Below are 16,009 nucleotides of genomic sequence, written 5' to 3'. Positions count from 1 at the left end.
AAGCACAATCGCTTGTAAATAAAATGGCCGTTTCTAATGACACACAGACCTGTAAAAACTTACGAACTTTAGATAGTATGGTACTTGTGACACCTACACCTGGAAATGAAACCAGTTATTGAATCAGCGTCTAATATAAAAAATAAAATAAAAAGCTTAATGTATTTTGACAACGCCAATACTCGTACATACATTATCGCCTAAAGAAGCACTTACAAGTAACTGCTAATTTTTTTGTTTAAATGTCGCAAGAATAAAACCATAACACGCTGAAACTTCTTGGCATATTAGAACTGTGTGCCGGTTAGTATTTGAACCCAGAAAGGTAAAAATTCCGGATTTATGTTCCGGTCCCGCACTTTACTTTAATCTGCCATGAAGTTCCAAATTAGTACACACTCCACTGCAGAGTGAAATTCATTCTGCGTAACAAACTGTAAAGATTTCTCCAGTGTCACTACTGACACAATATATCGATTATTTTATTTTGTAAAATGAGATAACAATCTACTAAAACTGCGTAAATACGTTTGGCTAAAAAGGAAAAATAATCTGATGGTGTCTTGTTAAGGCGGAAATTCACTCGGCAAGTTAATGGCAGGGTAACTGTGGGCTCGGTTAGTAATCTTCCCCGCTTCGTGTGCGCCGGGCGACCTCCTCGTTTGCATGACACTGGCTGGGCGCCGTGGCCGCCTCTGGCATTGTGCAGTAAGCTGCGCCAAACACTCCTCGACCAAGAGCTCCGCTCCTGGGCTGTCGTCAACGAGTCTACTATGTAGGCACAGTGGCAGAAGCCGTAAACAGATACAACTACTCCGTATGGATCACGTGTTTCGATAAGTTTTATGTACACAGAGCATTGTTAGAAGAAACCAGCTTAGTAACTAACTGCAAAACCAAAATTACAATCTACACTGCTCAGCCAGATCATTATGACCACCTACGTACTATCGATATAAACCCGTCCAGGCGATAGCAACGTCACCTGGCGAGGAATGACTGCTAGTCAGACACACGCACGGCGCATTTAGTATCAGTGAGCGTGCTGTCCGTGTGTAGCATGAGGAAGACGCGCGATCTATCTGGGTTTGACCGAGGGTTGACTGTGATGGCCCGGAGACCCGGCACGAGCATTTCGCATACTGCAGAATTTGTACGGTGTTCAAAGAGTGCTGTGGTGAGTGTCTTCAACGACGAAACCACGTACTGACTTTAATGATGTCTGACGTCGTAGACTGACCAGACACGTAAAACTGGACAGGTGGCGAACTATGGTGGAACTAACATCAGACTTCAATGCGGGGCAAAGTACAAGTGTGTGTGTGTGTGTGTGTGTGTGTGTGTGTGTGTGTGTGTGTGTGTGTGAACACACAGGGCGCCTAACCGCCTAACATTCTAAAGATGGGCCTCCACAGCCGGCCTTCCTAAGCATTTGCCAGTGTTAACACCACGACATCGGCAGCTACGACTTAAACGCGAAGTGACCATCGGCACTGGACGTTGGCGCAGTGGCAGAGCGTTGCGTGGGCTACTGAATCCCGATATAATCTTCATCATGCCGATGGGAGGGCGTCGACTTCCAGGACAACAGCTCCTTGACACTTGTACCGCGTGACGGAGACAAGCTGGCGGAGGCTCAGTTATGCTCCGAGGAACATTCTCATGGTCTTCCATGGGCCCATTGGAGCACTGGTTGCAGACCACACACCCCTTTATGAATTACGTGACTTGTGTGTCCAAATGTGGTGCCAACTCTCTCCAGCGACCTACCATTGCTTCTATGCTACGACGTGTCACCTCTATCATCCGTGCCAAAGGTGGACATATCGGCTATTAGGTACGTAGTCGTAATGTCATGGCTGACCAGTGTACAAAAATCAGTCTAAAATGAACTCCGCAAATGTTTATACACGGCAGCTGACACCTTCCAGATGTAAAACTGTCATGGTTCCCGAATTAATTAGTTAAGCATGCTTTGTGATAGTTTCGTCACTTAATCCCTAACGACAAATGAATAATTGTTTGATAAAGGTTATCTTTGAACGCCCTTTTGGAGTGCTTCATACCGGGTGATCCTGCTGCCCCTTGTGCTATCGTTTTATGCAGCCGGCAATGCTACCTCTAGCCTTCAAAAACCACGCTCGAGATTTTTATATTATTTTGTTCGCTACGCGCAAACTATTAATTCTACAGCAAAAAATGAACGGGAACTTTTTTGTTGGAAATTTAATGTAGTTACATTTCGTGCCAGGATACGTTTTCACTAGAAGCCGTAGTTTTCGTGTTATTCAAGAAAAACTTACAAAAGTGACCTTCAGTCGCACCACTCCCATATTCAGGCCGCACCAGTCAGGATTTATAGTAAGTTGTGCGTGACACTGTCTCCTATTACTGTAGAAAAATTTGCAACTACACGAATAATTTCCCACATGCGACCTTTACTGGTCTTCACTGACTCGCCTTATTACGCCACGGGTTTAGCCGAGCAGTTACAAATTGTAAAACTGACGTTTGTTTAAATTTTACCTATCGATTTTGTGAATTTTAACAGCTTGAAATAAACAATTAAATCGTTGCATGCTTCAGGCCTTCTGACTACGAAACTACTGTACTTCAAGTCTGGATAAAACTGTGAATGTAATTAGTTTTAGTATAAAGTTTACAAAAGTCGTAGTTCTTTTATTACCTTCACAGGCACTTTTAAATTAATGTGTTAACGAAATACTTGTAGAGTAAAAGCCCAATCAATAGAGATAAAAAAAGGGCGAATACCAAAACAGATAGTGTAGTCAGAAATTTTTGTACAGCACGGAGTGCCACGAAAAACATAGAAATCCTGACTGGTGAGGTGTGTTTGAAGGTCACTTTTGTAGGTTTTCCTTGAATAACTCGAAAACCGTGGCATCCATGAAAACGTACTCCGCTATAAAATTTAGCTACGTGAAATTCCCTACAAAAAAGATTCCATTTAGTTTTTCTGTAGGACTAATTCTTTGAGCGTAGCGAGCGACAGAATATGAAAATCTCGCATGTAGTTTTTGGAGGCCAGATATAACATTGAGAGCTGCATAAAACGACATCGGTAGGAGCAACTGAATCATCCTTTATATTAATTTTTAGTGTTTTGTTTACAACGTCTGATAATCATGTCAATCAGAATAACGTGCTTTCTTTTTATCGGACGCTGTAGCTGAAGGAAGTATCATTCCTTGAATTATCATGGCTATACGCTTTGTCCTGGTGCTAACATACAATGTAGCACTTTTTTTCTATGTTGATTAATAACCGCATTTCGCAAAAGATGCAGTTCACCGATGCTTTTATGCAACAGATAAAAGCCTCGATCTGCCTCTTGAAGGATATTCTGCGTTTGAAGTATTTAGTCGTCTGAGTGAATCTCCTATTTTTTATACTTGATTATCCGTTAAGACAGGCGTTTATTGTTTTATGTGTCGTGTCATAAACGACAGGTAAATGTACCCCAAACCAAGCGTCTTTCATCTTCAATGCCCATACTCCGAATGCGTCATTACCACCAAATTTAGTATGGTGTCGCCCTATATAAAACGCTATCATATTTTTAAACAGTTGTCGCTCTGGCTGAAGCTACCAACCTCTGTATCTAAGGTCGCTATTGGGTTTCAGGGTTCCAGACGTCGACTCTTAAGTTGTCACTTCGCATCCCAGAGGGGAACAAATCTGGGTCACTAGAATTTCGCCCCAAGGGAAGAAGAGATGATGACAAGCAGTCCTGATAAAACTGCTTAGGGCCAATCCCCTGAGTCACTTTCCTAACTTCTCCGTCGTGTGTGATCTATAGAATCACAATATTATCACAATGGTTAGCAGAGGTACCATCATATCAAAAGAGAGAAACCTCGATCTTTAAAAAAGGCAAACGAATCCATGTGTAATTTTGCCGGAGGTCTTTCAGTTTATGAAACATTCTGGATGCACAGACTCAAAGAAAGCTATTAAGTGTTTATGGTACCAGACTTCTAAATGTAGAATAAAATAAAATTTAAGTGGCTTACATCGACTAACAGTCCTATCACAAATTGCATAAGATATTGTTACAAGCAAATGTGGACAGTGCACAATCTACCTTTGAAGAATATGTCACGTTTGACGGAGGATGAATAACACTTCGTAATTTCGCATCTGACTCCCCCATACATGATTGTTAGCAATTTTTGGTGTCTGAATAATGCTTTTTACTGAGGACTACGACATGTGCAGAGCTCACTTTATACCAATGTGTTTCATAGATGGAATAAATGTACCCTCGATAAGAGAACAATGACCTGAGTGAAAGATGACAAGCCGGCAGCTGGTGGCCGAGCGGTTCTAGGCGCTTCTGTCTGGAACCGCGCGACCGCTACGGTCGCAGGTTCAAATCTTGCCTCGGGCATGGATGTGTGTGATGTCCTAAGGTTAGTTAGGTTTAAGTAGTTCTAAGTTCTCGGGGACTGATAACCTGAGATGTTAAGTCCCTTAGTGCTCAGAGCCATCTGAAAGATGACACATGGACGATAGTATACGAGTTACAGATCCTTCTTCGATTTTAATCACAATGAGAAATCTACATAATTCTGTAAACAGCACCCACACGTGGACTACATACGGGATCCACGAAGACTCTCACGTAACTGTCAGTCGTTTTATGCAAACTTCATTGGTAAGTTTCGAATAACAATTTCCTCACAATCCAGCTCGCTTGTGGACATCAGAGAGCCCTTTCCCCCGTTTAGATATCTACTGAAGTTCGTCTGAATTTTATATAGGTTCGAAGCAGGACTTGGGCATATAGACCCAGACCAGTTAAAAACTACACGTAATCGTTCAAATACCGCTTAGTCTGCTGGAACACGTAGTAAATACTGCAAAGCCCGCAAATGGGTGTTTCATTAAATGGAAAGTAGTGCATTTTACGAGTATATGGGCACATTGGTCATTGTTTCTCGGGTTATTAGGTACCTGCCGTTAATAGGTTTTATTCAGGTGTTACGATTATTGTTACGGTATTAAAACAAACTCAGAAGATGTCCGAAATCTATTGTTTCACACATATTTCGTTTGTCTTATGGCGACTATAGAGAATCATAGAATGGATACTGACAATAATGCTTTTATATGAATCCATGGCCAGTGTCAGTTTGAACAAAATTAATTTTTGTATTAAGCTGCGCCGCTTTTAAGCAATAGACATATGCCCAAGCCGTCTTTGCAGCAGTTTAGTCGCGCAGAGGAGAGCTACAAAATTGGTCGAGACGTCGGTTTTATATTTCTTTGAATGTTCCTACACCGCCTTCAACCAAAAGGATTTAATTCATCAAGTAATACATACTTTTGTGTTGAACTGATTAAAAAATAATAACAGACCTTTGATGCTTGGGCACACATTGGTAAGGTTAGTTTATCTTGCTTACGCAACATACATTCAGATTTGCCATACTCTGTTTTTTGCTGCGAACATATCTGTCGTGAAAGTCAAATTTTTATTTTTTAATGGGCACCTACTAGTAATGTTGGACAGACAAGTGGGTCCTCCACTGTCTATAAGGGTATAATTTTTATTGTATGTGTCTCACGGATTATAAGGAAAGGCCTTCTTGTATGAGATCGATTACCATAGACATCTTTAACATCTCGGTCAAGAGGGAGCGTTTGCTCGCCCAAGGATAATGTACGTTACCTCATGCTCACATTTTTCCATTGTAGCTCACCTAGGAGCTATGACTTAGGGCAGGCAGAAGCAGAGTTGGTATCCGAAGCCACTTGTCGAGCCAGCGGCGAGGAATGGTTCGTGTATTTGACTGTGAAGATTTTCTGCAGTAAGAACTAGCAATGTATCAAGGCTTCTTACGTTTGTCAAACGTGGAACTAATCTCCACAAGCCGTAAAGGAGCATTACAGTTTCTTCTGAGTGACGAGTAACACATTTTCGCAATGGTAAGTTTAGCCCTAGAACACAAAAGAGGGGGAGGGGGTGATGGTACACTGTTACAAAACCATCGTAAATTTTATTGCTACATTTTTATTTAAAGAAATGTCATAATTTATAGTTAATGTACTAGTCACGTACAGTCGTAAGGTCTCCAATGACATGTCACATACAAAATAAGTATAAAATGTCCGGCTTCACACCCTATCCTGACAATACCACTAAAATTAGTGCCAACTGCAATCGCAAATTTTACGAAGGTTTCGTTATCTAACGTTAATAGCATAGCAATATAACTTTTTCATTTCAACATTTCAGGTCTGGAAAGCATAGCTGGAGAACATAATTAGCAGTCGTTTAACAGATATAGTTGCATGTCTATGAAATCTGATAGGCGTTGTAGGTTGTAAATGCTGTAGTACTGTATGATACTATCTATTTCTATTTTTAGCACTGTCCAAGAGTAGACTCTTTTTATACTAGGTCCTTACAGGTTAGTGAGATATAAATTTGTATTTCATGAGCTTGTCCGTTCGGCGTAAGGCATAAAGCACACGCTTCAGACATGCAACTGAGCCTAACGAGTATCGACCCCGAGCGCGCCAGATTACGGGGGCACCGGACAGCCTGAGTCTGAAAGCGCTTTCGAGGTCGATACAGGTGGATACTGGGTGAACCGTGATTTATTTTCAAAGAATATTCTTAAGAATTTATTTATTTACTAGCGATTCATCAAGAACATTAACACATTTAATCACACTATGTAAGCGTGGAAGTAGTTGCCAGGGAGTAACTGATGAAATCATAACCAAATTCCTTTTAACAAATGGGAATTTTATTCACTATAACAGTGCCTAAAAGTATTTTTTAAAAGAAACAGATTTAAAATTATAATCAGAAAGCACCCTCTAAATATCAAAGTTACAATTTATTCAGAGGCAGAAAGAAACAAGTTTTGACTGTATGAGCTTTTGGGCAGAAAACCTTGCCGCTCCCTTTTGACACGGCCGTAGTTACGACCGCTCACAACAGCCGCTGAAAGACTACACTGGTGCAAATCTGCAACACACCAGATAACTTTAAACTAAGAGTTTCCACAATTTACACACGCATACAAGCTATGCATCCTCCCCCCCCCCCCCCGCCCCCCGTAGGAGGGATGTAAATGGTACAAAACACTAACAATTAAAATATTAACCTTGCCACCGAAGGTGCAACTTGATTTTAACTTCTAAGAAAAGTCTTACGGTGAAAGGGTGGCAACTTTATATACTAAAATGATCATTTAAATAAAAGCCCATGAAATGCAATTTTATATAAAATTCTAAAAGGTTGGCCAAACAATAGTTAAGATACTCTGCAATACACAGATACCGCCGCTCAAGATCATAGGCAATAATATCAAAGTTTCCAAGATCAAAACATATTTCAGGTATTAGGCCGTTACACTCCAAACAATAAATTCGTTAACACACCAAATCCGACAAACATGACAGAGGCAGCTACTATCGTACGGTAGATTGATAGGGAGATTACTGAACAACCCGAGCCGCAGGTTGCCCTAACCCGCCCCTATTCGACAAGGGAAAAACGGACCACCCAATTTATAAACAACAACCTTCCCGCGGGTGAGCAAACGGAGAAGAATGGTGGGACGACCCAAAGCAAAACGGCTGGTGACCTCACCCAGAAAACAAGAGTAAATCAAACAACATATCACCAATCACTTAACTTCTAATAAGCTGCGATTTCTCGAGAAGACCTGGCGCAGCACCCCCAAATCGCTCTCCAGAACCGTCCGCTGCCAGCCGCTTCAACGGACGCAGGAAGGCGCGCAGATCTCCCGTCCCACGGCGTCGCAGCTCGCACCGGCCAGACTGATGTCGTGGTTTGACTCCTGTTGCTCTCGTGTCGATCGCGAAGTCACTACCCCTCGCGATACGCCGCGGCCCACTGGACTGACGTGGCGACCTCACATGCGCCGACGCTCAAGACGGACAAGTCATCTTGTGTCTCAGTGCGCGACCGACCAACTGATGGATACAACCGCCAATGACCATTGCCTGAGCAAACTCGAGCAGACTGGCGGCCTAACGCGCAGACTCAGATGCAGGAACTAAGCCCCGACCGGGCGACCACTCGCTGAGTTCTCTTACTGCCTAACAAATGCGGACGAGAGACTGACCCAGACTGACTGACTGGCGAGCTCATAGCGCCCCTTAAATGCACGTGAATAGGCAACCTTTCTCCTTTCCCACCAGAGGGAGACACCAAAGCTGCGACTGTCACAGCGGCGCCACCACCAGAAGCGGAGGGCGACTGCTTCACACTACGCGCTGCGGCGCGCTCTTCAAAACTGCAATTTTTGCCATTGGTCACTGGGTTCTTCCCGATTCTGTCGTCAGATACGAAACACACAACCACCTTAACATCCTAATGTGCAGAGAAGTCTAACGGGCACCCAAATGAAAACGTACTATATAACGTGCGTGGTATGGACGTTGCTACGGCATTCCCTCTCTTGGGAATCAGGAGGGAACAACGTGTTCACCGTTTGTGCCACCTGTCTGTTAGATGAGCTCGATGTGAGGTCAGGGAGTCGTGTGTGCCTCCGACTTCACTATGGAGGACGAGACAGAATAACTGAGACGTGTAGTGCGGTTCTTTACTGACGAAGGAGTGTCAGGAAGGGAAATTTGTGCCGAATGTCTGATGTGTATGGCGAGCACCCTATGTCGCGTCGAATAAAAGATAGCTAGAAGGTTTGTTGTCATTGAAAGACAACAGCCGGTCCGGACAGGATCATTGTGTCATCAACCATTCTGTCATTGCTGCCGTGGATACTGCCGTGGATACTGCTGTCAGAAATGACAATGGACGATGGAAGACATTCGGTTCATGTTGGTCATCAGTCACGGTAACGCTCACGTCATCATTCCGGAAAACCTGTGCGCTGTGGCTTTCCTACAGCCTGAAGGACGAGGAGAATGGTTCAAATGGCTCTGAGCACTATGCGACTTAACTTCTGAGGTTATCAGTCGCCTAGAACTCAGAGCTAATTAAACCTAACTAACCTAAGGACATCACACACATCCATGCCCGAGGCAGGATTCGAGCCTGCGGCCGTAGCGGTCACGCGGTTCCAGACTGAAGCGCCTTTAACCGCACGGCCACACCGGCCGGCTGGAGGAGGAGAAGGTGAACAAAATTTAGACATAGCTGCAGCATCTGGAACAACATAACGACGAAAAATATCGTTTCCTGTCCCATAATGTTGCGATAGTGTCAGTATTTTGAGCCCGAGAGCAAGCGTAAGAGGCAACAGTAGAAACACATGGGTTCATCCCAACCCAAAAAGTCCAAAGTCATATACACCAGCCCCGGGCAAGTAATGATCGCCTTTTCCTTTCACTACAGGCACCCGCTGCTCATTGACTTTCCGGAACACGGCTCCACAATTAACTCCCCGTGGAACGTGGACACTTCGCAAAAACTAAAGCGCCCTATCAAGTGCAAACGCCCAGGAATGTTTACGGACGGCATCATTCTCTTGCTGAATAATGCCTGCCCACATGTTGCCAAGAATGTTTTGAGTACACGGCAGAAGTTTCGCTGGGAATCCCTTATACACGCTCCATAGAGTCTTGATCTTCCCCTTCAAAAATTTTGAAGCCCTGAAGAAAAACATTCGTGACCGTCGATTTGCTTCAGACGCCGAGGTGCACGCCTGGATTAGTAATAATCTTCTAACATCCGTACGTGACCTACCTAGATCAGTTGCCTTAGATATATCGGTGGCCTCTTGGCGGTTAGAACCGAATCTATTTTTAACTACAAATTATTGGTTAGGGACAATTTCAAGCGTAGTGCGTCACCGAAATCTGAAGTTTCCGGCACACAGATACACGTTTCACCATGTTGATCTACAGGACATCAGGTATGTCGAAAACATTGGAAGTATTGATAAAGACAAGTATAAAAGCAGACTTCCAGCATTATTGGCAGAGAAACATACGTCAGGAGATGTCTGATCCAGTTGCGTCAGTCCTCTGTTACGTTTCATTCCGAAGGAAAATATTTCCCTTATTTCTGGGTTTTCTCCTGTTATTAATATCCTCCTCGGTAAGCGAGGTCGCTAACGCACGCCCGTGCGGTAGCTCTCGACTTGGAAGTAAACCGATTCGAATCCTGTTGGTGGATGAAATTTTCACTGCCATTATTTTGCAGGCCGGGAGATGTGGTGGCGTGAAGTTTCTCATCACCAGTCTCTGCGCCAGTGTCTCGCTTTAAATTCAAAACCGCTCCGCATTGTCTCGTGAAGTGAGGCCACGCCACGCAACGCTGCTGGTGGTGATCCGTCCGCCGGATGGTGACGTTAGACTCGGCGGCCCCCTTCGTGCTTTTCGAGAAGGATAGGCTATGTGCCAGCACCGAGATTCACCCTCTCCCTTCCTTTCATCCATAATAAAGCACATCTATCGCTACACTGTGCCAGCACTCATGACAATCATTCACATGACACAGGCGCACACTTCACATATCACAACAGGCAAGAGGAAGGTAACGGAAAACGATCTCCACTAATACCTTGCCATAAGAATTCCTGCATCTGCTCCTCACATTCTCATTCCCGAGTATGCGAGTATTCTTCTTCTTCTTCTGTTATTAACAGAATATCAAAAATTTCAAATGAGTTTCAGCAAATACACTACTGGCCATTAAAATTCCTACACCAAGAAGAAATTCAGATGATAAACGGGTGTTCTTGGTCAGATACGTTATACTAGAACTGACATGTGATTACATTTTCAGCCAATCTGGGTGCATAGATCCTGAGAAATCAGTACCCAGAACAACCACCTCTGGCCATAATAACGGCCTTGATATGCCTGGCCATTGAGTCAAACAGAGCTTGGATGGCGTGTACAGGTACAGCTGCCCATGCAGCTTCAACACGATACCACGGTTCATCAAGAGTCGTGACTGGCGTATTGTGACGAGCCAGTTGCTCGGCCACCGTCAATACAAATAAGAGGTGACCGAGACGTGTAACCAATGGCATCCAGTATCATTACGCCAGCTGATACGCCAGTATGGCAATGACGAATGCACGCTTCCAATGTGCGTTCACCGCGATGTCGCCAAACACGGATGCGGCCATTATGATGCTGTAAACAGAAACTGGATTCATCCGAAAAAATGACGTTCTGCCATTCGTGCACCCAGGTTCGTCGTTGAGTACACCATCGCAGGTGCTCCTGTCTGAGATGCAGCGTCAACGGTAACCGCAGCCATGGTCTCCGAGCTGATAGTCCCTGCTGCTGCAAACGTCGTCGACCTGTTCGTGCAAATGTTTGTTGTCTTACAAACGCCCCCATTTGTTGATTCAGGGATCGAGACGTGGCTGCACGATCCGTTACAGCCATGCGGATAAGATGCCTGTCATCTCGACTGCTAGTGATAAGAGGCCGTTGGGATCCAACACGGCGTTCGGTATTACCCTCCTGAACCCACCGGTTCCATATTCTGCTAACAGTCATTGGATCTCGACCAACGCGAGCAGCAATGTCGCGATGCGATAAACCGCAATCGTGATAGGCTACAATCCGACCTTTATCAAAGTCGAAAATGTGATGGTACGCATTTCTCCTCCTTACACGAGGCATCACAACAACGTTTCACCAGGCAACGCCGGTCAACTGCTGTTTGTGTATGAGAAATCGGTTGGAAACTTCCCTCATGTCAACACGTTGTAGGTGTCGCCACCGGTGCCAACCTTGTGTGAATGCTCAGAAAAGCTGATCATTTGCATATCACAGCATCTTCTTCCTGCCGCGTCTGCAGCACGTCATCTTCGTGGTGTAGCAATTTTAATGGCCCGTAATGTAATTACGTTCTGGACAGAGAGAGTAAGCAGGCAGGGTAACAATCCAGCAGCGTCTGTTAGGATTTGGATCATTTAATGGTATCCTTGTGCTAGGGGAGAGAGCAGTGAGACGTAGCAGACGTAATTTTTATGACGTTATAGCAAAATACTTAAAGCATTAAATCTCTCAACACCTAAAAGAAGTAAATAATGTCCAAAGATTTTCAATGTAAAAAAAGAAGCGGTAACTCAGTTTGTGATCTTTATGCACAAACACATCTAAATCTCAATGTAACCGTGATTAACTAGTCAATAGATCCGATCTAAAATTAACACAAGGAAAAATCAAATAAATGAACAGCAATGGACGGAAAATTAGAACATAGATGACAGAAGAACCATCAGAAATGTTTCACCTCTAACATCGTCACTGTCGATACGGCCTTTGGCATAGCCTTCTTTTCCGGTATTATTTTACAATGATTAAAAGCGTGGTGATACTTTTATTATAGACAGTGCTCGCTGTTACTGTCAAACGCATTTTTTCGAATTTCTTCCTCTCCCTGCACTTCAGTATTATCAAAGAAAGTGAATTTCGGACAAAATTCTAGTGGTTGAAATAAGGTACATGTAAATGCAAGATATAGCTAGTGACCAAGAGAACGGACTCACAGTACCCAATTCTTTTTATGTGCTCGAGTCAGAAGCGGACACATATAATTCTATAAATTTACGATACCATATAAGAAAATGGAAGTAGTTTATACATACACACACATACGAAATTAAAACCAGCCTTTGCCCACAAACGAGCAGCAGCTACAGCATTGTCATATGTTCTGAGCAATTCCTCCTTGTCCCAACAATCAGGACAACACTGACACATATGTTCCGTTTTCTGTACTTCTCCACATTTGCGCAATCTTGTTCCTTGTAAGTATGACGATTTCATTAGGTTGTCCTTAGATTTGCCGGAGCCCGTTCGTAACACGTTCAGTAATCTCAGTCTGGCCCAGTCCAATTGGTATTTGGCTGGTGAGCATCCTGTTGGCTTTACCCCTGCTTGGTTCACATATTTTGGGTGCCAACAGTTTCCCAGTCTTAGTTGCCCTATGTATTTAGTGCAGAGTTTGACTGTAAAAATCTCTTCCTAGACTTCAGCCTAGGTCTGGTGGAGTATGTCTTTGCAGTGGATATAATTCATTTTCTTCGACTTCCTTTCTTTCGGCATTTGCCGCTACTTCCCTTCATATTTCAGGAGGAGCTACGCCTGTCCTGACACGGAGGACAGTTCATCAGTAGGAGTTGATTTCAAACATCCAGTAATTAGCCTTGCAGTTTCTCTAGCAGCTACCTCATACGCGTGGGCTGATTTATACTACACGGGACCAGCATTTTAACCAGCCGAAAAAAGAGTGCCGTAGCAGAACCACCACCTGAGAGACGGCGTCTCAATTATTACCAACAAGTTACCAGATGATGATGTTTCGGGATGACGTGTTTGGCATTAACGCAACGCCGCGGGTGTGTGAGTGATCTGTCTAAGGTAACTCCAAGGTATCTCAGTGTAGAACGATGTCTTCCCAAATCGCAAAGAGTTTTCTTCATACCCAATTCGTAGGCGTATGGTTCCTGTAATGACTGTGTCTTCCATGGAATTCAACATAGAATCCTCGGTTGTGCAGTAAGGTGGCAGTTACTCTAGTGAAACCGTAGTCCTGGTTCAGAGCGTAGATCTTGAGAAGCATTTTGCAGTGACGGACTGTATCGTAAGCGGTTGGAGGGACGATATATACCATTCCAGTTACCGTACTACGTTATTCGAGTGGGTAACACGGTTTCTTTGCGGTCTGAAACCGGTCTGGTTCAACTATAATTAAGGTATCAGTCTGAGATGACACAGTCATCAAAATATTTTATAAAGGTAGCAATTCAAGGAATAGTTGCGGCCGATTACACGATTAGTGGTGAAAATTTGGGGCATTTCACATGGAATAAGTACACTGATCTGCAAAACGTAAGGACAAATTAGACAAAGTAACATATTAACTACCCGATGGAAAGTGCAGAAGTTTGGCCAGAGGACTCCCAGTCGTGCACAGAAAACTCGACTTCGAATGGCGTGATGTCAGGGTGGCCACAAGACGGGGCAGTTGAAGGAACGGAAAAAGGTAGCGCGTGTCACACACCGATCAGTTACGACCCACTGTGGTGGAGTCGTTCATTATGACATGACACGAAGACATTTGAATGAGTTCACACTTGAAACAAGCATCGGGAAACTGGAATACAGATGAAGTGTGGCAATTGTAGCCCCGGACTATGGTATGGCTCACAGCACCATTGCACATCAATGGGTAACTTTCCAAACCACAAGCACTCCTGTCCAAACAAGAGGCGGCGATCGACCGCGCTCAACTACAGCGGCAAATCACAACTACATTGTGCAGTAGGTAACAAGGGACCGAGGTTGGAGAACGGGTGCAATTGCAACCACTTTCAACATAACTGCACCGCATCCAATCTCAGGTTCCATACTGGCTCGGCGATTGCGTGTGGCGGGTCCCTTTGCCCGACCAGTACGTGTTATTCCGTTGACATCGGCTTCACCGTTTGTGATGGTGCCAAGACCGTAGGGAGTAGACCAACAAGTACTGAGATGCGTGCTCTTCTCTGATGAAAGCAGATTCGTATTGATTTTGCGTGTGCGATCATATGACGAGATGTGGGAACGCTTCGTACATTCAGGAATATTTGGTGGACCAGGTGTTATGGTGTGGGGCATTGAACTTCAACTCTTTGAAACAGTACACTTGCCGGCAACATTATTGTCACACTGTTCTAGTTTCCAATGTGCGTCTTTTCAGAGTTGCATCTGACCCTACATTCATTTTTATGGATGATAATGCCCTATTGTACCGAACAGACAGGTGGATGAGCTCTTGGAACGAGAAGATATTCGGCAAATGGACTACTCGCCCATTCGCCCGACTTAAATCCCATCGAGAAAGTGTGGGATGCGTTGGGTGGACATACCACAGCATGTCCACGGGCCAGCTACCATCCAGCAATAGTCAATAACACTGGCGGAGGAATGGAACACCCAACAAGAAGAACTCGTTTTCATCCTCGGGGCTAGCATGTGAGGACGTTGGAGAGTGTGCACTGCCGTTCGTGGTGATTACACACCCTATTAAGAACCATATGCCTCCTTCAGTAGTGTGGAGGGGACTAGCATAATTCGTTCAAAATGGTTCAAATGGCTCTGAGCACTATGGGACTTAACATCTGAGGTCACCAGTCCCCTAGAACTTAGAACTACTTAAACCTAACTAACCTAAGGACATCACACACATCCATGCCCGAGGCAGGATTCGAACCTGCGACCGTAGCACTCGCGCGGTTCCCGACTGAAGCGCCTAGAACCGCTCGGCCACCGCGGCCGGCTACACCAGTGTATTTAGGGGTAATATTGATAAGTGATACAAAATGGTAAAAACACGTAAAACAGTATTAAGGAAGACAAATGAAAGTGTTATATTTTTGAAAGGATTCTCGGTAAATGGAGTTCATCCTGAAGGGGAATCGCTTTCAAGGCAATAGCGCGACGAATTAGAGAATTAGCGTCTGCCTTATCAGGCAGGCGTGATAAAAGACGTCGAACAAAGTAATATGACGTAGCCCTCACGAGGTGCTATTGGGTAAATTTAGAGAACACATATTGAAGAAGGGCTGGCAACGCTTCTGGCACTACCAACGTACATCTGGCGTAAGGATACTGAGACAGGAGAGAATGGGGCGTGTAGGGTGGGAGTAGGGTGCTTAGGGAGACACGTTGATGGTCGTTTTTCTCTCGCTCAGGCACCAAAAGGAGTAGGACTTACGATCCTCAATACTGATTCGACGTAGCCTCTGTTCTTTACTTAAGAGTATTATTTCGAGTATATATGTTGATGTAGATATGGAATTTTCTATCCTTGAACTCCACAATTCATTATACGGTAAGCGAAAATGATACATTATTCTTGTGCAGTAAGGACAGGTATGGAAAATTAAAAATTGGCACATTTATCAGATTAATAAAAATGAAAATTATGATGATCAGTCATGTGCAGTTGATGTAAATTGTGGGTTTCAAACGCATATCCATAGGTATTATAAAATTGTGTGTGTGTGTGTGTGTGTGTGTGTGTGTGTGT

The sequence above is a fragment of the Schistocerca cancellata genome, chromosome 5 (assembly GCF_023864275.1).
Source record: "Schistocerca cancellata isolate TAMUIC-IGC-003103 chromosome 5, iqSchCanc2.1, whole genome shotgun sequence".
NCBI lineage: Eukaryota > Metazoa > Arthropoda > Insecta > Orthoptera > Acrididae > Schistocerca > Schistocerca cancellata.
This window is presented reverse-complemented; position numbering follows the sequence as displayed.